The sequence below is a fragment of the Pelophylax lessonae genome (genome assembly GCF_965119305.1).
Source record: "Pelophylax lessonae genome assembly, chromosome: 13".
Lineage (NCBI taxonomy): Eukaryota > Metazoa > Chordata > Amphibia > Anura > Ranidae > Pelophylax > Pelophylax lessonae.
The window spans coordinates 180,206,521-180,228,358 of NC_138780.1; the positions used below are offsets into that span (position 1 = coordinate 180,206,521).

The 21,838-nt window shown below is 45.7% G+C and overlaps 1 protein-coding gene across 1 annotated transcript in view; it reads left to right on the plus strand.

Moving 5' to 3' along the window:
• Positions 1-352: 352 nt before the first annotated feature.
• The window catches only part of NRXN3 (neurexin 3), a 748,840-nt gene continuing 727,354 nt past the window's right edge, over positions 353-21,838 (plus strand). Inside the window, exon 1 of the mRNA XM_082275286.1 lies at positions 353-432. The gene's annotated coding sequence lies outside the window, so the exon portion shown is untranslated. The remainder of the gene's footprint in view (positions 433-21,838) is intronic.

The window sequence follows — 21,838 nt, forward strand, 5'->3', positions numbered from 1 at the left end:
ATTTATATATATCTCACCTGTAATATTATATAATAATAATTGTGTATATATATCTCACCTGTAATATTATATAATAATAGTTATATATATATATATATTTATATATATCTCACCTGTAATATTATATAATAATAATTCTATATACACCTTTCACCTGTAATATTATATAATAATGATTGTATATATAGCGCTGATGATGATTCCAGACACCCCCCATCGTGCGGTAATCGCCGTACATCGGTCCAGGTGAGTATCGCGCACCGCTGTTTGCCTTTAAAGGGCGGTGTTGTGGGCGGTGTGTGGGCGGTCCTGGGCGGGGCTCTGGCGGAGTGTGCGGATGCCGGAGCCGCTGTGCAGAGTTGAGGCTGGAGCTGATCCCGAGCGGAGGAGACACGGGAGAGCGCGAGGAGCCCGCCGGACATCACCGTACAGGTCAGAGGGAGGGGGAAGGGAGGAGAGCCCCCCCCCCCCCCCCATATAGGACCCTCCACAAGGGGCCACACAGGAACTCTGTAACTCTCCTCCCCGGACTGAGCGCACCTGCCGGAGGGGAAGTGATAGAGAATCACCTGAGCGCACCTGAGAGGGCAGAGCGAGGTCCGGCCCCTGCGGGGAGGGGGCGCTGTGTACATTCCAGGTATATCCCACCTGAAGAAGGGGCGGGGGCAGGTGTTGTCTCACCTGGGGGGGGGAATCACCTGAATGACCGGCTGCCCAAAGCGTAGGTTGCGCTCCTACGCGCGTACACGGGCGTACAAACGCGCCGTCCTGTCCCCTATACGTAGACGTGTCAGCGATGACCCCCAGGCAGCCAGACGGTGAGCGTGGAAGGGTGCCTTTCCACATGGCGGGGATCTAATGGGTTGTGTGTGGCCTGGGCCGCCCGTCTCCCGTCTTCTTCCAGCCAGTGATGTCATTTGGAAGTAAAGCGTAGTGACTTTGATGCGTTTGTGTAGGTGACTGATAGCGTCCCACCTCCTCCTCTTTACTCCTGGAGGCCACGAAAAATCCCAAATCCCGAATTCTCCCCCTCCCCCTTCCACCTTCCTCACCCCCCCCCCCTTTCATCCGCACCCCTCCATCGTCCTCCTCCTTCTACTGACCCACATAGGCTGCCCTCCGATCTCCCGGAGACGTTCCACAAGGTGACGGCGCCGAAACAAACCGCGTTCTCCATTTCCCCTCCCGGGAATTTTCGTTTCTTTTTTTTTTTTTTCTATTTCTTTTTTTTTTTGGGGGGGGGGGGCAGAAATTGTTACATTTTTAATAAAAGAAAAAAAAAATAATCCCCACTTCCCTTCCCCCCACAGGCAGAAAAATTCTCTGAAAATTGGGCAAATTTATTTTATTTAATTATTTCAATTTTTGTTTTAAATTTTATTTTTATTTGTTTTATTTTTATTTAAAAAAAATTGTGTTACATTTAAATAAAATAGAAAATTCTCCTCCCCCTACAGACAAGAAAATCTGGGCAAATTGGTCAATTTTTATTTTTTTGTATGTTAAAGTAAATCATTTTAATTTTGTTGTATTTTTTTATTGCTTTTTTTTTTAAATTCCTTTGGAATTCGTTGCCGTTTCCCATCCATGCACCCCTAGAAAAATACTCAGCTTGGTAAACAGGGAGACGAAGGGGAGGAATCGGGGCTGGTCTGGTTTTTTCGAGGGAGCCTAGCGTGAAATTAAAGCTGCCTCCATCTTTTTCTCTTCTCGCTGTAAAAAATCTGTTTGGTTCCAACATTTTATATTTATATATATATATATATATATATATATATATATATATATATATATATATATATATATATATATATATAATACATTTTTTTTAATGTTTTTTGTTTTTTGCCACTTTCCGACTCAATCTTTTTTTTTTTCCCCCTTTTGTTTTTCTGGGACGACGTTGCAGGCTTGACGGAAGGGTGTATTGTGTCGGGCTTTGATTATTTTACCTATTATGTGTGTGCGTTGGGTGTTTTTAGTCCTGCGTGGGTCCAACAAAGGACTAATTGTGTGGGAGACGTTCGGAAAGTTCATCCTTTTTTTTTTTTCCTTTTTTTTATCGTAGAGGAAATTCCTTCTTTCTTTTCTTTTTATTTGTCAACAGATTTTTGATACACTGTTTTTAAATTCAGATCCCGTTCTTTGTTTTTGGAAGACACCTGGATCCAGGTTAAAGTTGTATCAATATTTTGTTTTTATTTGTATCTTTTTTTCTTTTTTATATATATATTTTTTGCCGGTTTAAAAAGCTTTGCCTTGTTTATCTCTGCTTTTTCCATTTTTTTTCGATTGCTTTGGGGGAAGTCAAAGCGAGTTGGATTGTAAAAAGGTGCAATTATTGTGCTGATTGCCAGGACGGGCTGCCTATTTAGGTTGATTATCCATAAGACACATTATTCCCCCCCCACCCCCCCAACATCAATGTGAAAGTGGACGGAGAGAGCGTAGAGCAGGAGGAGGAGGAGAGGGGCTTTAATAGCACTGTGATTAGACCCACAGCTGCAAATCTGAGATACGGTCCCCGCTACAATTACGCTCTCTTATTTACTGGGGGGGGGGGGGGGATTAGAAAAGCCATTTTATTTCCCTTTTTACAATTTTTTTTATTTTATTTTTTTGCCGTTTGATCAATTTTATGCAATTTATTTTCATGTTTAAGACCGAACGCGCGCCTCCCCCCGATTTCCGAGACCACCCTTCAACCCCCCCGAAACGTCTACCTCTACGTTTTCCGAGTTTGTGTATGTTGCAGAGATACACAAAGCGTCACGTTTTGCACCCTCGTGAGCTGTACCCCCCCACCCTTCGCCCTGCTCGTGGTGCAATGTGCAGCGAGCGCGCTATGCTTTGCCAAAGTGGATCATGTAACGGTGGGGAGTGCTGTGGTTGGGGGAGGAGGGTCCGTACGGTGGTGGGGGGGCGGTAGGGAGGAGAAGGTGGGGATAACATTGGTACCCACCGCCATACTGTTCTAAGTCCTTTTTTTTTTTTCCTATCTTGTGATTCTCTGTCGCATTTACAGTGGAAGAAAATATCGGTGGGGGGGGGGGGGGGGCACGATGGCCGACGCGGCTGGAAGGGTAGAAAAGGCTGGGGGCTAGCAGTGATGTGGAGTGATAATCATTATGGGTAACCATCCATGAAATGTTGGCTACTGACTTCTTGGAGAAGCATGAGGATGGGGGATGTGAAGATGGGGGGGGGGAGGCTGTTATATGTCTGTATGCCCACCCTTCTATAAATCCCCCCCTCGCTCCCTAACCCTTTCCCCAACACCTCCTTCCACGGAACCCTAAATAACCGGCGAGCCAGGTGGTGGCGGTGCGATATTAGACTTTTTTTTGGGGGGGCTCATATTTACCTTTTGGGGGGGTTGCTTTGAAAAGTCTATGCATTTGAATACATTAAAACCTTGCGCAGTAGCGCATAGAATTGTCATACTCAACGCGTGTTCGGGTGCCTCCCCCTTACCTCATCGCTTCGCTTTTTTTCTTCCCCCCCCCACCCCTACAAATCGAGTGAAACGTTCTGCCGTTAACCTCTTCAGTGCCGCGGGATTGTCAAATCATTGCGGGATCGCGCGCCGACTCGCGTTTCTGCTTTAAGACGTCTCCACCCGCCCAGAGAGACCAAAATACGTTATTTAATTTTTGTTTGTTTATTTGGTTTTTCCATAGGTTTGTAGTTGTCGCCCTCTGCACATTCCAAGAGTCTCCATTTTAGGCAGTTTTGTAGATGAGGGTGTTGGGTTTGGCAAATGTCGGTGCCGTTAGTTTTTTAAGGGGGGGGGGGGGGAATTGCTGTCTCCTTACATCACTTGTCATATGCAGAGTGAGTTTTGCGGCGAGGTGTCTGGGGCCGATCGGGGATTCAGGGTGGGCGCTGTGCCCTTGGTGCTGGTGACACGTATAGGACACGTTCGCCCGTGTCAAGGTCTTGTGCAGAAGGCAGAATCCTGGGCGGGGGCAGGGGGGGGGTTGGATAGGTGTGTGCCGTTCGGTGAGGTGGTGATCATGTCCTGATTAGCGGAATTATGGGTGATTTGTGCAGAGAAATTTCTGTCTATTTGAAATTCTGATTTTTCTGTCAGTTCTGAGCGCTTTGCCTGTCAATTATTGTGGTCAGAGTCTGACGGAGATCGCTCATTCGTCAAATTCATTCTGATATCCATTGTGATCCCCTGTATTGCTGTATATCATCTGTATACACTCTATAGGAACACACCCAGTGTATGTATCGATATATGTATATATGTAGCCAATCCCATCCCTACTGGGGTGTATGTATGTATGTGTATATATATATATATATATATATATATATATATATATATATATATATATATATATATATATATAACACATATAATGTAGACCGAGGAATGGGAAGGATACTGTGATACGTACGATGGTTATATGGAATTCATATGGAGTGGGAAACAAGGGAGTGGTCCTATATAGACTACAGGGATGGGAGTTATCAATATATAGACTACAGGGATGGGAGTTATCAATGGAATATATACAGTACAGTACATGGGGTAGATACAACACAGGATGGTCCTAAAGAATACACTGTATTTATCGTGTGTATGCATATATGAGTATATATATATATATATATATATATATATATATATATATATATATATATATGTGTGTGTGTGTATAAATAACACATATACATATATATATATATATATATATATATATATATATATATATATATATATATATATATATATATATATATATATATATATATATATATATATTCACACACATATATATATATAGTAAGATTATCATATTATTAATATAAGATATCTCTAGGAAAATAGATACATTCTATATGTGAAATAACTTTCAGAAGAGGGGTCAGGGAGTGGTCCTTTAAATTATATATATATATATAATATAGTGTGATTTGTTGCCCTTCACTTTATTTGTCTTGTATATCTTGTGCTGTATTCAGTCCTATCATAGTCAGGATGTCTTTACTTATTATATATGTAATAAAATGCTTCCACGCCAATTATATATTTCTCCTACATGCTTGCGTGTTTGATATACAGTACATGTATACAGTATGTATCCAGGTTGTGTGTCTGTGTGTATATATACAGATATAGGCACACACTGGATGGGAGGCCGGTATGTAGACATTCGATGTTTCATATAAGGTGATGAATTTTTTGTGATTTGCACTGGCTGTGTTGGGGGGGCTGTGGGGAGTCGTCTCTTCCAGGTATCGGGTGGTAGTAATATGGATGTCGCTCTTGTATGTCTTTGGTTGGGGGTTTTCTAGGAGGGGCTGGGCAGAGGCACATGGGGGGGTCGGTAAGGGACACCACCCTGATTTTGCTTCATGTGACAGCCAGACAGTGAGGATTTAAGGAGTTTGTAGAATTGCTGCGGCCCAGAATATCAGGATACCTCCTCCCATCCCTGTGCTCCTTACTCTGTCACACTCATCCCTACTCCTCACTCCCACCTCCATCACTGTGATATGCCCACCTTCTCACTTTCTTGTGTCACACTCACCCCCCACCAGTGTTATACTCACCCCCCCCCCCGTGTCACACTCACCCCTTGAAATGTCACACTCACCCCTCACCCCCACTGTCACACTCACCCTTTGTAATATCACACTCAACCCCCCCCCCCCCAGTGTCACACTCACCCTTTGTAATATCACACTCAACCCCTCCAATGTCACACTCATCCCTCATAATGTCACACTCACCCCCTCCCCTCCTGTGTCACACTCACCCCTCGTAATGTCACATTCAGCCCCCCCCGCCCATCAGTGTCACACTAACCCCTTAGAAATGTCACACTCATCCCCCCCTCCCCCCCGTGTCACACTCACCCTTTGTAATATCACACTCAACCCCCCCCCCCCCGTGTCACACTCACCACTTGAAATGTCACACTCACACGCCCCCAATGCCCCACTCACCCCTCATAATGTCACACTCACCCCCCTCCTGTGTCACACTCACCCCTCATAATGTCACACTCACCCCCCCTCCCCTCCTGTGTCACACTCACCCCTCATAATGTCACACTCACCCCACCTTACTCACTTTTACCCTCTCTTTCTCCAGTGTCAACCCCCCCCTTTGCAGTATGACACTCAACCCCCCTTTACTCTCCAGTTGCACACTCACACCCCGATCCCCTAAACACATTGTCTAGTGTCACACTAACTGCACCTTCTTCTCCAGGTGTCACACTCACCCCCCCACCATTCTCCCCTGTCACACTCAACTCACCCCCCCTCCCCCTCCCCATAGTGTCATATTCCCCCCTGGGTTGTCACACTCAAGCCCCTTCCTCATACTGTCTAGTATCACTTTCATCCCCCCCTTCTCTAGTGTCACAACCACCCCTACCCTATTATGATACTGAACCCCCTTTACTCTCCAGTTTCACGCTCGCACCCCCCCCCCTTCCATGGCCACTGTCAGTGTCACATTCACCCCAACCCCCCCTCTGCAGTGTCAAACTCACCCCCCTTTCCCTGGTGTCATCCCCAATTTTCCAGTGGCACCCACAGGGCTCGCCCCCCCACTATTACACTTGCCTTCTCCATGAAGCCAGGCATAGATGACATTGGGTTTACCAGCTCCTCCCCATCTCTTCAGTCTAACAGAGTCCAGAATTCAGTGATCTCAGTTTGGACCCCCTGACATGTGGCCCCCTCGGCCTCTTCCAGTGACGCGGCTGGCGGCCTGGGGTCGGTCCAGCCAGTTGCGGTGCAGTTATAGACTTGTTGGAAGTGCAGGTAATTGCAGTGGATGTGTAATCAATGTGTCAGCCTCTCCCCCGGGGGCTGCACTATCACCTGGCTGTGATTAAAGAGGGGATGCCGAACGGCATAATTTCCAAGGCGGACACAATGTGCCACAATTCACAGAGACTCTGGGCATTTCAAGGGTTAACCCAGTCATTACCAGTGTGTTAACCCCTGAGACGCCAGTGCTATTACTGACCAAAATACAGCATGCTGTCCTTACTCCTACATACAGGCCCAGGACTGGGCTAATGAGCTTACAGTCGAATAGTGTGCCCAGGAAGGTAAGGGTTAATGCAGTGCGGTGAAGAGGTGGTCAGTAGCCGGGGGCTCAGAGACATCTATTCCAGGCTCCATGATGAGGGCTAACGGCAATAGGAAGTGACAGTTCCTCTGTGTCTGAGCAATGCATGATGGCAAACTTACCTCAATGATGTCCTGCAGCTTCCATTATCCTGGCATCACCCAGCAACATGTCTGCCCAGCTCTGCAACCTCTACAGTATCCCTGTACCTACCCTGTGCTTTGCCCACTGAACTCTTCCTATTCTGTCACTGAATGCCCTGCACTGTGCCCTCTGCCCTTCCTGTACATTCACTAAATGCCCAGCACTGCGCCCTCTGCCCTTCCTGTACATTCACTGAACGCCCAGCACTGCGCCCTCTGCCCTTCCTGTACATTCACTGAATGGCCAGCACTGTGCCCTCTGCCCTTCCTGTACATTCACTGAATGCCCAGCACTGCGCCCTCTGCCCTTCCTGTACATTCACTGAATGCCCAGCAATGTGCCCTCTGCCCTTCCTGTACATTCACTGAACGGCCAGCACTGTGCCCTCTGCCCTTCCCATATAGTCACTGAACACCCAACACTGCACCCTCTGCCGTTCATGCAGACTCACTGAATGCCCAGCACTGTGCCCTCTGCCCATCCCATATAGTCATTGAACGCCCAGCACTGTGCCCTCTGCCCATCCTATATAGTCATTGAACACACAGCACTGTGCCCTCTGATCTTCCAGTACAATTGCTGAACACCCAGCATTGTACTCTTTGTGCCTCCCATACAGTTGGATTTACTAAAACTGCAGCTGTGCATGGTAGCCAATCAGCTTCTAAATTCAATTGGTTCAATTAAGCTTTGACAATAAAACATGGAAGCTGATTGGTTTCTATGCCCAGCTGCACCAGATTTTGCACTCTGGAATTTTAGTAAATAACTCCCATAGAGTCACTGAATGCTCAGCACTGCTCCCTCTGCCCTTCCCATATAGTCACTGAACGCCCAGCACTGCGCCTTCTGCCCTTCCTGTATAGTCACTGAATGCCCAGCACTGCGCCCTCTGCTCTTCCTGTATAGTCACTGAATGCCCAGCACTGCACCTTCTGCCCTTCCTGTATAGTCACTGAATTCCCAGCACTGCACCTTCTGCCCTTCCTGTATAGTCACTGAATGCCCAGCACTGCGCCCTCTGCTCTTCCTGTATAGTCACTGAATGCCCAGCACTGCGCCCTCTGCTCTTCCTGTATAGTCACTGAACTCCCAGCACTGCGCCCTCTGCTCTTCCTGTATAGTCACTGAATTCCCAGCACTGTGCCCTCTGCTCTTCCTGTATAGTCACTGAATGCCCAGCACTGCACCTTCTGCCCTTCCTGTATAGTCACTGAATGCCCAGCACCGCGCCCTCTGCTCTTCCTGTATAGTCACTGAATTCCCAGCACTGCACCTTCTGCCCTTCCTGTATAGTTACTGAATTCCCAGCACTGCACCTTCTGCCCTTCCTGTATAGTCACTGAACTCCCAGCACTGCGCCCTCTGCTCTTCCTGTATAGTCACTGAATTCCCAGCACTGCGCCCTCTGCTCTTCCTTAATAGTCACTGAATGCCCAGCACTGCACCCTCTGCCCTTCCTGTATAGTCACTGAACACCCAGCACTGCGCCCTCTGCCCTTCCTGTATAGTCACTGAACACCCAGCACTGCGCTTGCGGCCCACCCTGTACAGTCACTGAACGTCCAGCACTGGGTTCTCTTTGCAGCCTTTCTGTGTGCCATTGGTTGTGTGCCAGGCACAATCATCTCCAGGCTGGGTGGGGAATGGGGCAGTGTGCGCCTTCGGTGGGCGCTATGCTGTGTTCTCCATCTATGGCGTGCAGCAGGTTTTGTTGCTGTGATTAGAGTGCAGTGTTGGGAGTTCTCCTAGGACCCCGGATCCCCAACCTGATGCTTCAGTTTAAAATCTGCATTGACTTGTATATGCTAATGAGCCATAGAGCCTTAGTATATTGTTTGCTCATTAGACGGTGAAGGTGATTACCAACAACAAGCGATCGTTCACAGAATTGTGCATACTTGGGGGAGGAAATGTGTGTTAAAATCTTGCTGTTTAACTGTTGCCAATATGGGTGAGATTTACTAAAACTGGTGTACTGTGAATCTGGTGCAACTGTGCATGGTAGCCAATCAGCTTCTAACTTCAGCTTGTTCATCTAAGCTTTAGCAAAAAACTGGAAGCTGATTGGAAGCTGCACCAGATTTTGAACTCTCCGGTTTTAGTAAATAATCCCCTATTTGCCACATCTATTAGTTGTCACCCGTCCAATAACATTGTCATATCCATCAGACATCACCCATCCAATAACATTGTCCTATCCATCAGGTGTCACCCATCCAATAACAATGTCATGTCCATTAGACATCACCTATCCAATAAGATTGTCATATTCATCAGACATCACCCATCCAATAACATTGTCCTATCCATCAGGTGTCACCCATCCAATAACAATGTCATGTCCATTAGACATCACCTATCCAATAAGATTGTCATATTCATCAGACATCACCCATCCAATAACAATGTCATGTCCATTAGACATCACCTATCCAATAAGATTGTCATATTCATCAGACATCACCCATCCAATAGCATTGTCAAATCCATCAGATGTCCCCCATCCAATAACATTGTCATATCCATTAGACGTCACCCATTTAATAACATTTTCATGTCCATCAGACATCGCCCATCCAATAATATTGTTACGTCCATTAGACATTACACATCCAAAAAGATTGTCACGTCCATCAGACATCACCCATCCAATGACATTGTCTTATTCATCAGACATCACCCATCCAATAACATTGTCTTATTCATCAGACATCACCCATCCAATAGCATTGTCTTATTCATCAGACATCACCCATCCAATAGCATTGTCGTATCCATCATAGTTACATAGTTACATAGTTACATAGTTAGTAAGGTTGAAAAAAGACATCAGTCCATCCAGTTCAACCTATGCATCCAGTTCAACCTATGAATGCGTGTGTGTGTTTGCTTTTAATCGTACATTGTATACCCCTGTATGTTGTGGTCTTTAAGGTGTCCATCTACTAGTTTTTTGAAACTATCGATGCTCCCTGCTGATACGACTGCTTGTGGAAGAGAATTCCACATCCTTACTGCTCTTACAGTGAAGAACCCCTTACGCACTTTAAGGTTAAACCGCCTTTCCTCTAGTTTTAGTGAGTGGCCACGTGTCTTATTGTACCTCCTTTCTCTGAATAGTTTGTTCCTTATGCTCGGGTCACCAGTACAGTATTTGTACATTGATATCATATCCCCCCTCAATCGTCTTTTCTCCAGAGAGAAAAGGTTCAGTGCTTGTAGTCTTTCCTCATAGCTGATGTCCTCCATTCCCCTAATTATTTTTGTTGCCCTTCTCTGGACTTTCTCCAGTTCCAGCACATCCTTCCTGAGGACCGGTGCCCAGAACTGGACAGCATACTCCAGATGTGGCCGGACCAGAGTCTTGTAGAGTGGGAGAATAATCTCTTTATTTCTGGAGTGAATCCCCTTTTTTATACATCCCAGTATTCTGTTGGCTTTGCTTGCGGCGGCTTGGCATTGCATGCCACTGCCAAGCCTGTTGTCTACCAGTACCCCCAAGTCCTTTTCCATCCTAGACTCACCCAGAGGTTCCCCCCCTAGTGAGTAGCTTGCTTTCTGGTTTCTGGCACCCAGGTGCATTACTTTACATTTATCAACATTAAACCTCATCTGCCATGTAGTTGCCCACCCCGTTATTTTGTTCAGGTCTGCTTGCAAGGTTTCCACATCCTGCATAGAAGATATTGGCATGCCTAATTTAGTATCATCTGCAAATACTGAGATTGTACTAAATATCCCCTCCTCTAGATCATTTATGAATAAATTAAACAGGATTGGTCCCAGGACAGAACCCTGGGGGACCCCACTTTCCATACCCGCCCAATCCGAGTACTCCCCATTAATCACCACCCTCTGTACTCTCCCCTGGAGCCAGTTCTCTATCCAGGTACTCACCTTATGGTCCATACCTACCTTCCTTAGTTTGTACAGTAATCGTTTGTGGGGAACAGTGTCAAAGGCCTTTGCAAAGTCCAGATACACCACATCCACAGGCTTACCTTTATCTAGGTGGCTGCTCACTTCATCGTAGAAGGTTAATAGATTGGTTTGGCAAGAACGATTTTTCATGAATCCATGCTGATTACTACTTATAATACCAGTTTCATTACTAAAGTCTTGTATGTGGTCCCTTAACATCCCCTCCAAAATTTTGCAGACTACAGATGTTAGGCTGACCGGCCTATAGTTACCCGGGATATATCTCGGCCCCTTCTTAAATATTGGTACCACGTTGGCTTTTTTCCAATCAGCTGGCACCATACCCGTCTGTAAACTATCCTTAAAGATCAAGAATAATGGTCTGGCAATCACCTGGCTGAGCTCATTAAGAACCCTCGGGTGCAAGCCATCCGGTCCCGGGGATTTATTTATGTTAAGTTTCTCTAGTTTAGCTCTAAGTCTATCTTCTGTTAACCATGGCGGCACTTTCTGAGGTGTATTATTGGCCTTACAAGCTGGGTTCGTGTAGCCCCCCGATTCTTTTGTGAAGACTGAAGAGAAGAAATTATTTAACACTTCCGCCTTTTCTCTGTCCTCAGTGGCCATATTTCCCTTATCATCTTTTACGGGGCCAATGTGTTCTGGCCTCGCTTTCTTACTGTTTATATACTTAAAGAACTTCTTAGGGTTCTTTTTACTCTCCTCCGCTATATGTCTCTCGTGTTCTATTTTAGCCGCCCTGATTTCGTCTTTACATTTCTTATTACACTCTTTGTAATGCTTAAATGCTGCCAATGACCCCTCAGTCTTGTATTTTTTGAAGGCCTTTTCTTTAGCACTAATATACATTTTTATGTTGGAGTTTAGCCATCCAGGGTTTATTTTTGCTCTTTTAAATTTATTTCCCTTTGGAATGCACTGGCCAATCCCCCTGTTTAGTATGCTCTTGAAGCACTCCCATTTTTCCTCCGTGTTCAGATGTCACCCATTCAATAACATTGTCATATCCATTAGACGTCATCCATTCAATAAGATTGTCACGTCCGTCAGACATCACCCATTCAATAAGATTGTCACGTCCGTCAGACATCACCCATCCATTAAGATTGTCACATCCGTCAGACATCACCCATCCAATAAAATTGTCACGTCCATCAGACATCACCCATCCAATAACATTGTCTTATTCATCAAACATCCCCATTCAATAACACTGTTATTGGATGGGTGATATCTGATGGACGTGACAATTTTATTGGATGGGTGATGTCTGATGGACGTGACAATCTTATTGGATGGGTGATGTCTGATGAATAAGACAATGTTATTGAATGGGTGACACCTGATGGATAGGACAATGCTATTGGATGGATGATATCTGATGAATATGACATTGTCTTATTCATCCGACATCACCCATCCAATAACATTGTCATGTCCATCCGACATCACCCAGCCAATAACATTGTCATGTCCATCCGACATCACCCAGCCAATAACATTGAGTTATTTATCAGACATCCCCATCCAATAACATTGTTATATCCATCAGATGTTCCCTATCCAATAACATTGTCCTATCCATCAGACATCACCCATCCAATAATATTGTCACGTCCATCAGACATCACCCATCCAATAAGATTGTCATATTCATCAGATGTCACCTATCCAATAATTTTGTCATATTAATCAGACATCCCCATTAAATAAGATTGTCATATTAATCAGACACCCCCATCCAATAACATTGTCATATCCATCAGATGTCACCCATCCAATAACCTTGTCTTATTTATCAAACATCCCCATCCAATAACATTGTCATATCTATTGGACATCACCCATCCAATAACATTGTCACGTCAATCAGACATCACACATCCAATAAGATTGTCATACATATCAGACGTCATCTATCCAACTAGAGGTTAGCATGATGACCAGTCAGGTAGAATGGGGATTTCTGGGTATTATAGATGGTTTGGTGTAGTGAGACACTCGATCTGTACACTGGACTGGTCGTGTCAGGTTACCCTGTGAGGTTCTATCCTCAACTACACAATAGCTGCCTGTGCAGCTCCGATTACACACCGCGTTTGTAGCCACCTGGATGTTGGGTACACATATAACATAATCTGCTATGTAATGGTACAACATTCATGGATATTCCAGACATTCCCAGAGGTGTACACATCTGTGCAGAGTATTGCTGTGTGTAAGCTGCCATTTTAGGCTGTAGGAGGCTCACAGGGTCCTTTGGCTGAATTCTTCATTGTGAATACTATACAGGAAGCCAGATAAGTCAAGAAAAGTACACCGATCAGCCATAACATACTGTATGACCACTGACAGGTAAAGGGAATAACATTAATTATCTCATTCAGTGCCGGGACAAGGTCATCCAGCGCCCAGGGCAAGGATACCAAACTGCGCCCCCCCCCCTTTCCTTAGGGTTAGGGTCAAGGTACCCCCCATCCCTGCCATAAACCATTGCAACCATCCCTCCTGCCCATCCCTTGTCCTGGCCCTGATCTCACTACAATGACATCTGAAAGTGGGTGGGATATATTAGGCAGCAAGTGAGAATGTTGTCCCTGAAGCTGATGTGTTGAAAGCGGAAAAAATGGTCATCACAGTTTGTTGTGTATGGGTGCCCATGCTGACCCGTGTCCACAGCCAGAAGTGCCTGCAATGGGCATGTGAGCATCAGAACTGGAGCACAGGGAAATGGAAGAAGGTGGCCTGGTCTGATTAATCCCATTTTTTTAACATCATCATCATCACGTGGATGGCCAGGTGCATGTGCGTCACTTACCTGGGAAAGACATGGCATCAGGATGCAGTATGGGAGGAAGACAAGTCGGCAGAGGCTGTGTGATGCCTTGGCCAATGTTCTGCTGGGAAGCCTTGGATCCTGCCATTCATGTGGATGTTACATGACACGTACCACCTACATAAACATTGTTGCTGACCACCCCTTCATGGAAACAGAATTCCCTGATGGCAGTGACCTCTTTCAACAGGATAATGTGCCCTTCCACACTGCAAAAATAGTTCAAGAATGGTTTGAGGAACACGAGTTTGAAGTCTTGGCTTGGCCACCAGGTTCACCAGATCTCAACCCAATCAAGTATCTGTGAATGTGCTGGAAAAAAACAAGTCCAATCCATTATCTTATATGTATATTCTTGTAGAATGTAGGACAACTTGGGGGGGGATTTCTTAAAACTGGTGCACCTAGAATACGGTGCAGCTATGCATAATAATCAGGCTTAATTGAACGACCGGAAGTATGAAGCTGATTGGCTACTATGCGGAGCTGCACCAGATTCTGTGTGCACCAGTTTTAGTAAATCTCCCTCTCATGTCAATCTATACAACTAAATATAATCTCTTCTTTCTTTGGAACTGGTTGAAGCAATATTGATTCTAGTGTCCACCACTGTTAACTGGTCACTACTGCCATGGAGGTCACATTGTTATTTAACATCAATTTATTTAAAAATGGACAAATTATTTGGTTTTGTAAAGCGGAAATCAGGGCAAATAAATGACAAGAGACACATATGAATGCTTTCTTAGCTTTTATTTATATGGCTCAGCCACTTATTTCTCTTTGTGGCCTCCTGTGTGCACGCCACACAATGGAATGCAGAATGTTCCATTTGAGAGTACAAGTGACCAACGCAATAGAAGACAATTGTGCTTAATCGGTTGCCGACCGCCGCAAGTACATATACTGCAGCGGTCAGCCCCGGCCAGGCAAAGTGACGTACCAGTACGTCACTAGCCTGTCACTGGCTTGTGAGCCAATAGCGGGTGAGCGCCCGCCCCGGCTCATTCCCTAGCAAGTCAGTGCGTGTGACCGGCGGACCCGATGTCCGCCAGTCACTCGCGATCATTCGCCGGGAAGGGAGAAAGGCAGGCGGCTAATGTAAACAAGCCCCCTGTCATTCTCCCCTGTGTAAAAATGGAGATCAGACGGTTCTACTATGTAGGACCGTTGATCTCTGTTTTTACACTAGTAGCCATGTCCAATCACAGTTAGAAGCACGCCCCTAGGACACACTTAACCCCTCCCTCTCCAATACAGTTAACCCCTTCCCTGCCAGTGTCATTTTTGCAGTAACAGTGCATATGTATAGCACTGATTACTGCAGTAATGTCACTGGTAACCCCAAAAGTGTCAAAAATGTCAGTCAAGGGTCCGATCTGTCCGCCGCAATGTCGCAGTCCCGCAAAAAAAAATCGCAGATCGCCGCCATTACTAGTTAAAAAAAAACCCACCAAAAATGACAAAAATCTTTCCCTTTGTTAGTAAACGCGATAACTTTTGTGCAAACCAATCAAAATACGCTTTTTGCGATTTTTTTTTTTTTTTTTTTTACCAAACATATGTAGCATAAAACAAATTGGCCGAAAATGTTAAAAAATTTTGATTTTTACTTTTTATAAAAAATATATAAAAAAATGTGAAAAATATTGTTATTTTTGCAAAATTTACGCTCTTTTTTTGTTTATAGCGCATGATCTAAAATCGAACAGGTGATCAAATACAACCAAAAGAAAGCTCTGTTTGTGGGAAAAAAAGGTCGTCAAATTCGTTTAGGTACAGCGTCGCACTACCGCGCAATTGTCCGTTAAAGTCACGCAGTAAAAAATTGCAAAAAACCCCCTGGTCAGGAAGGGGGTAAAATCTTCCGGGGCTTAAGTGGTTAAAGTACACCCAGAAAGATGGCCGCTCTTCAGTGTACACCCGCGGTTCATATGGGTATTATTGTCAGGGGTTCTGTGCACAGCATAGCTGAGCAAGAAGATCACCGATTGCCCCTTTTGGTGAAGGACCTCGTTTCTCTTTGGGATATCGCCTTTGAATGCTGGTAAAGGATGTTATTTTTCAGTCATGGTGAAATTTGCTGGTTGTCAATTCTGTTAATGGAGTTCTGTTGAAGGGTGCCAATTCTCAGTGCTTGTAAAGGATGCCAGTTTTTATTGGAAGGACATTAATTCTTAGCACTGGTGCAGGATGTTGGTTGTCAGTTCTTGTGAAGGATGCTAGTTCTTAGCTTTGATGAAGGATGCCGATTCTCAGTCCTGGTACGGGATGCCTGGTCTCAGTGTCTGTGAGGGCAACTAGGTCTCAGTACTGGTGAGGGTTTCAGTAAAGCTGCGAGACACCGGTTCTCAGGGTTGGTTAAGGATGCTGATTCTCATTGTTTCTAAAAGTTCCTGGTTGTCGTTGTGGTGAAGGCTATCCGTTCTCGGAGCTGGCGAGTGTTGCATGGTTTCAGTGCTGTTGAGGGATTCCAGGTCTCGGTGCTGTTGAGGGACTCCAAGTCTCGGTGCGGATGAGGGACTGTGGGGCTCGGTGCTGTCGAGGGACTGCATGTCTCAGTGCTGTAGAGGGACTCCAGGTCTCGGTGCTGTAGAGGGACTCCAGGTCTCGGTGCTGTAGAGGGACTCCAGGTCTCGGTGCTGTAGAGGGACTCCAGGTCTCGGTGCTGTAGAGGGACTCCAGGTCTCGGTGCTGTAGAGGGACTCCAGGTCTCGGTGCTGTAGAGGGACTCCAGGTCTCGGTGCTGTAGAGGGACTGCAGGTCTCGGTGCTGTAGAGGGACTGCGGGTCTCTGTGCTGTAGAGGGACTGCTGGTCTCTGTGCTGTAGAGGGACTGCTGGTCTCTGTGCTGTAGAGGGACTGCTGGTCTCTGTGCTGTAGAGGGACTGCAGGTCTCTGTGCTGTAGAGGGACTGCAGGTCTCTGTGCTGTAGAGGGACTAGTGCTGTTTTAGGACACCAGGTCTCAGTGCTAGTGGGGAATACTGGATCTCAATGTTGGTGAGAGATGTTAGGTCTTATTGTAGGTGAGAGATGCTGGATCTCAGTGTTGTTGAGGGACTCCAGGTCTCAGCGTTGTTGAGAGACAACAAATGTCAATTCTGCTCAGAGTTGGTGAGGAACATCTCAGTGCTGGCAAGGGACTCGTGGTCCCAATGGTAATTAGGATTGTCTCAGTGCTTGTAAGGGATGTCAGGTCTCAGTGTTAGTGATGGACACTGTGTCTCAATGCTGGTGAGGGTGTTTGACCTTATTGCTGGTGAGGAACATCTCAGTGCTGGTAAGGGACTCCTGGTCTTGAGTTGATGAAGAACTTAATGCTGGTATGGGACACCAGGTCTCAATGTTAGTGGGGAATACTGGATCTTAATGTTGGTGAGAAATGTTGGGTCCTATTGTAGGTGAGGGATGCCGGGTCTCAGTGCTGGTGAGGGATGCCGGGTTTCAGTGCTTGTAAGGGTCTCAGCGATTTTTGAGGAGCATCAGATGTCCATTCTGCTGAGAGTTGATGAGGAACATCTTAGTGCTGGCAACAAACTCATTGTCCCAATGTTCATGAAGATTAACTCAGTGCTGGTAAGGGATGTCAGGTATCAATTTTAGTTGGGAACAACGCAGCTCAATGCTGGTGAAGGGGCTTGGTCTCGATGTTGGTTAGGGACTCCAGGTCTCGGTGATGTTGAGGGACTTCAGTTGTCCACTCTGCTGAGAGGCACACACCAGTGTCTTGTGGAAGTGATTGGGTATCCTCTCATTATATGCAGTGTACATGAATCCAGAACCATCATCTGTGTGTTCACACTGTTGAGCAGATATCTGGCATCCTCGTGAGGCTTTGGGAAGGTTTATTAAATGTATGTATTTTTCCCTTGGCTCTTCCTGTGAGCGATAACCTACATAGACAAAAGACCAACTTCTCCGGCTGCCCTGAAGGGTACTTGTAGTAAATTCTAATTTGTTGGCTGAGCGAACTCTCAAAAAGATCTCTGATTGCTGAGGAAACACTCAGGAAGCGCTCAGGAATTGCCGGCTGCATGCCGCAGAGCTATGGGAGTGTCTGATCAGTCTACAGCCAGTGTTATGGAGGGAAATCACACCCCGTCTATTGATCCACGAAAAAATTCAGACTCGTACCTTTTCATGTTCTGAAGAAAATTCTGTTTGTTTCTCTATGTGCTTTCACAGAATTAATTCCAAATGGCAGGGTTAGTCAGCTTTCATTATGCCTACCTGAGCAGTCTCAGTGTTGAGAAAAAGTTGTAGTGTGTGCATCTCTTTAGAAGAAAATATATATAACTTCAAAAACTGCTGTTGCAGGGGATGCCAGAAATGTGACTTTTACCTCTAAGGCTCCGTCCACGTATATGCCAATTGGATGCGATTTGAACTGCATCTGATTCACATGACGTGAATTAAACTGGTTTTCTATGGAGCCGGTTCACATATGTGCGGTGCAGCGGCACTGCAAATTCGCAGTGAATTTAAAGAGTCCTTTGCGATTTTTAAAGCACCGCGGTGCTGTTCAGATGCAAATTCCAAGCTTATAGCCTTCTACAGTAGGGATCGACCGATTATTGGCAAAGCCGATTATTGGAGGGCCGATATTCACTTTTGCCGATATATTGGTTTCGGCCCCGGAATGGTCGATATTACCGATATTCCAAATATTGCTCATGTAAGGGTAAAATTATGTCACATAGCATAATTCGGTTTAGAAATGTTATTGAATATGCCACTCACATGTACAAAAGATTTAAGCAATTCCACATTAGCAGATCTGCATCTCTCACCCACTCACCGTAAGTGATACCCGGGTGATACCGCTCCGTTCGGCATCCACTCAATACCACTCATTTCCTCACCCGCTCCATCTCCCACCCACCCGATTACGCTCCGTCCCTCACCCGCTCCATCTCCCACCCACCTGATACCGCACTGTCCCTCACCCGCTCCATCTCCCACCCACCCGATACTCCTCCGTCCCTCACCCACTTGCCGGAAGTGACACCCGGGTGATACCGCTCTGTTCGGCATACAATCTCGGAGGTCACGTGGTCATGGCGTGAATCGCTTATATCTTTTGTACATATGGAAGTTTCATATTCAATAACATTTCTGAACGGAATTATGCTATGTGACATCACTTTATCCTTACATGAGCATTACCACCTAATGGTTGGAGGAGGAGGAGACTAGTCTCGGACATGCCTGACGAAGGGGTCCTGTGCGGCTCCGAAACGTTGCACCATTTTTTGATGTGATCGTATCTTGAATAAAGTTTTTTGGACTGCTTTTGCAAGATCCTTGGTGTGCTAGCGAATATGTATTTACTAGTCTCGGACACTGACATGGGATGTACAAAATATCCTCCTATATCGGCCGATTCCGATACGTTGTAACCAATATATTGGTATCGGCCCTGAAAAAAACATATTGATCTATCCCTATTCTATAGGAAATCTTCTGAATCACACATTGGATCAGTTTTGAACATGAATTCGATCTGAAAAAATAAAAAAACAGCGTGGGCCCCCCAATTCATACCAGGCCCTTTCGGGTCTGGTATGGATTTTAAGGGAAACCCCACCCCAGATTTTAAAAAAAAATTGCGCACCCCCCCCCCCCCACTAAATCCATTCCAGTCCTTTATCCGAGCATGCAGGAAGGGGGGGGCTGCTCACTCAAAACAAACCAGGCCACATGTTCTCAACATGGGGGAGTGCTTTAGGGCGGAGGGGGGTGTCTCCCCCACCCCAAAGCACTGTGTCCCCATGTTGATGGGGACAAGGGCCTCTTCTCCACAACCCTGGCTGCTGGTTGTGGGGGTCAGGGGGCTTATGGGGTCTGGAATCCCCCCGATCCCGGCCCCCCCTATGTGAATGAGTATGGGGTACATTGTACACTTATTCACCCAAAAAGTGTCAAAAAGAAATAATAACACAGATTAGGGATGCACCGAATATTCGGCGGCCGAACATTATTCGGCCGAAAATAGAAAAAATAGCACTTTCGGTGTTCAGCCGAATAAGTCAAAAGGCCGAATAATTTTGTGCCGAACACTAGGGCTGAACGATAGTCGATATGATATCGACTATCGTTCTGTGGCCGTAGGCGATATTCATATCGCCGAGGTCACGATATTTACAGGGGGAAGGGACTCGGAGGAGGACAGGAGGACTCACAGACTTCCGTGTTAGGCAGGGGAAGCCGGGACACTTCAGCGGTGAGCATACATACATTACTCACTCGTGCACTGCAGCCCGCCCCACACATTCAGCGAGTCTTACTCTCCTCCCTAGTTTTTTCAATGGCACATTCAGGAAGCCAATCACGCCGTGATTAGCTGCACAGCGAACCAATCACGCGTGCCTGCACACCTGATTGGTTCCGCTGTGCCGCTACTCACGGCGTGATTGGCTTCCTGAATGTGCCATTGAAAAAACTAGGGAGGAGAGTAAGACTCGCTGAATGTGTGGGGCGGGCTGCAGTGCAGGAGTGAGTAATGTATGTATGCGGCTGTGCTCCTTTCCAGGCTCCTACTAGTCCACCTCCAGCCTCCTACTACCACCACTATGAGAGACTGTCTGTCACGGTATAACCTGATCGAGTCCACACTGACACTGACTGACTGTCACTGAGTAATTGATGTTACCACATTAACCCTGACCTGCCCAGTGCCCTGTATCTGCAATTAAAATTTACAAGGCTGCCTGCATGCTTCCTGATTTCCATTCCCAGCATCCTTCCCAATCCCTACAGTGTCACTAACATTAACCCTATGGTACAAGGCTGCAGTGTGCACTGAATCCCATTCCCTACAGTAACATTTAGGGAGAGAGACATGAGAGGACAAGAGAGAGAGACATGAGAGGACAAGAGAGACATGAGAGGACAAGAGAGAGGACAAAAAATTGGCAAAATAAATGGAAAAAATGCGAAACACCGCGTTCGGTATTCGGCCTTCGGCCAAACATTTCATTATTATTCGGCTTCGGCTTCGGCCAAGAATTTCATTTCGGTGCATCCCTAACACAGATACAGTTTTTGACAGTTCCTTTATAAAAAATACAAGGTCCTCCGATGTAGATCCAGCGTCCATAACGACACCCGCCGCCACCAGCAACCCGAAAAATTAAAAAAAAAAAAAAAAAGCTACGCTCTCGCCAAAAGCTCCCACTATCTTCCTACTCTGCCATGTAACAGTTCTTAAAGGGTAACTCCACTTTTGTGGGGGAAAAAAATAGCAAACAAAGAAAAAACAATATAGCCTCTACAATTGTGACACAAATCATATTGTAATTGAATGTTCTTCAACATTACCTTTCCTTTTCAATCTGCAGCTGTTGTAAATCTCTGAAAATGCAATGCAATATGGCTACCTTGAGGTGTTCTATACACAGAATGTATACTGACCACACCCAGAAACATCATTTCCTGCTTGTGTGATTGGTTCACCAATTTTCCCAGAAGTCTGCACTAAGATATAAGTCAGATTTCTGACATCCCCTGCAACAAAAATGTAATTTTTGGTGAGATAATCCCAATAGGAACACGTCTAAAGGGCTGCAGGCCCAGCAGATTTCCTCATTAGTGCTCTGCAGCTGCCACAGCTGACTGATAATTAGGGAACCACTCCTATTAGACCCACTCAGCACAGAGGCACAGAAAAACAAACAGTGATTTTTTTTTTTTCAGAATAACAAAAGGGTAGGAATCTGCAACAAAGTTTGTTAAAATCCTTGTAATGTACAGAGATCACCCAGAGGGGAATGTTTTTTCTCAACAAAAGTGAAGTTACGCTTTAAATA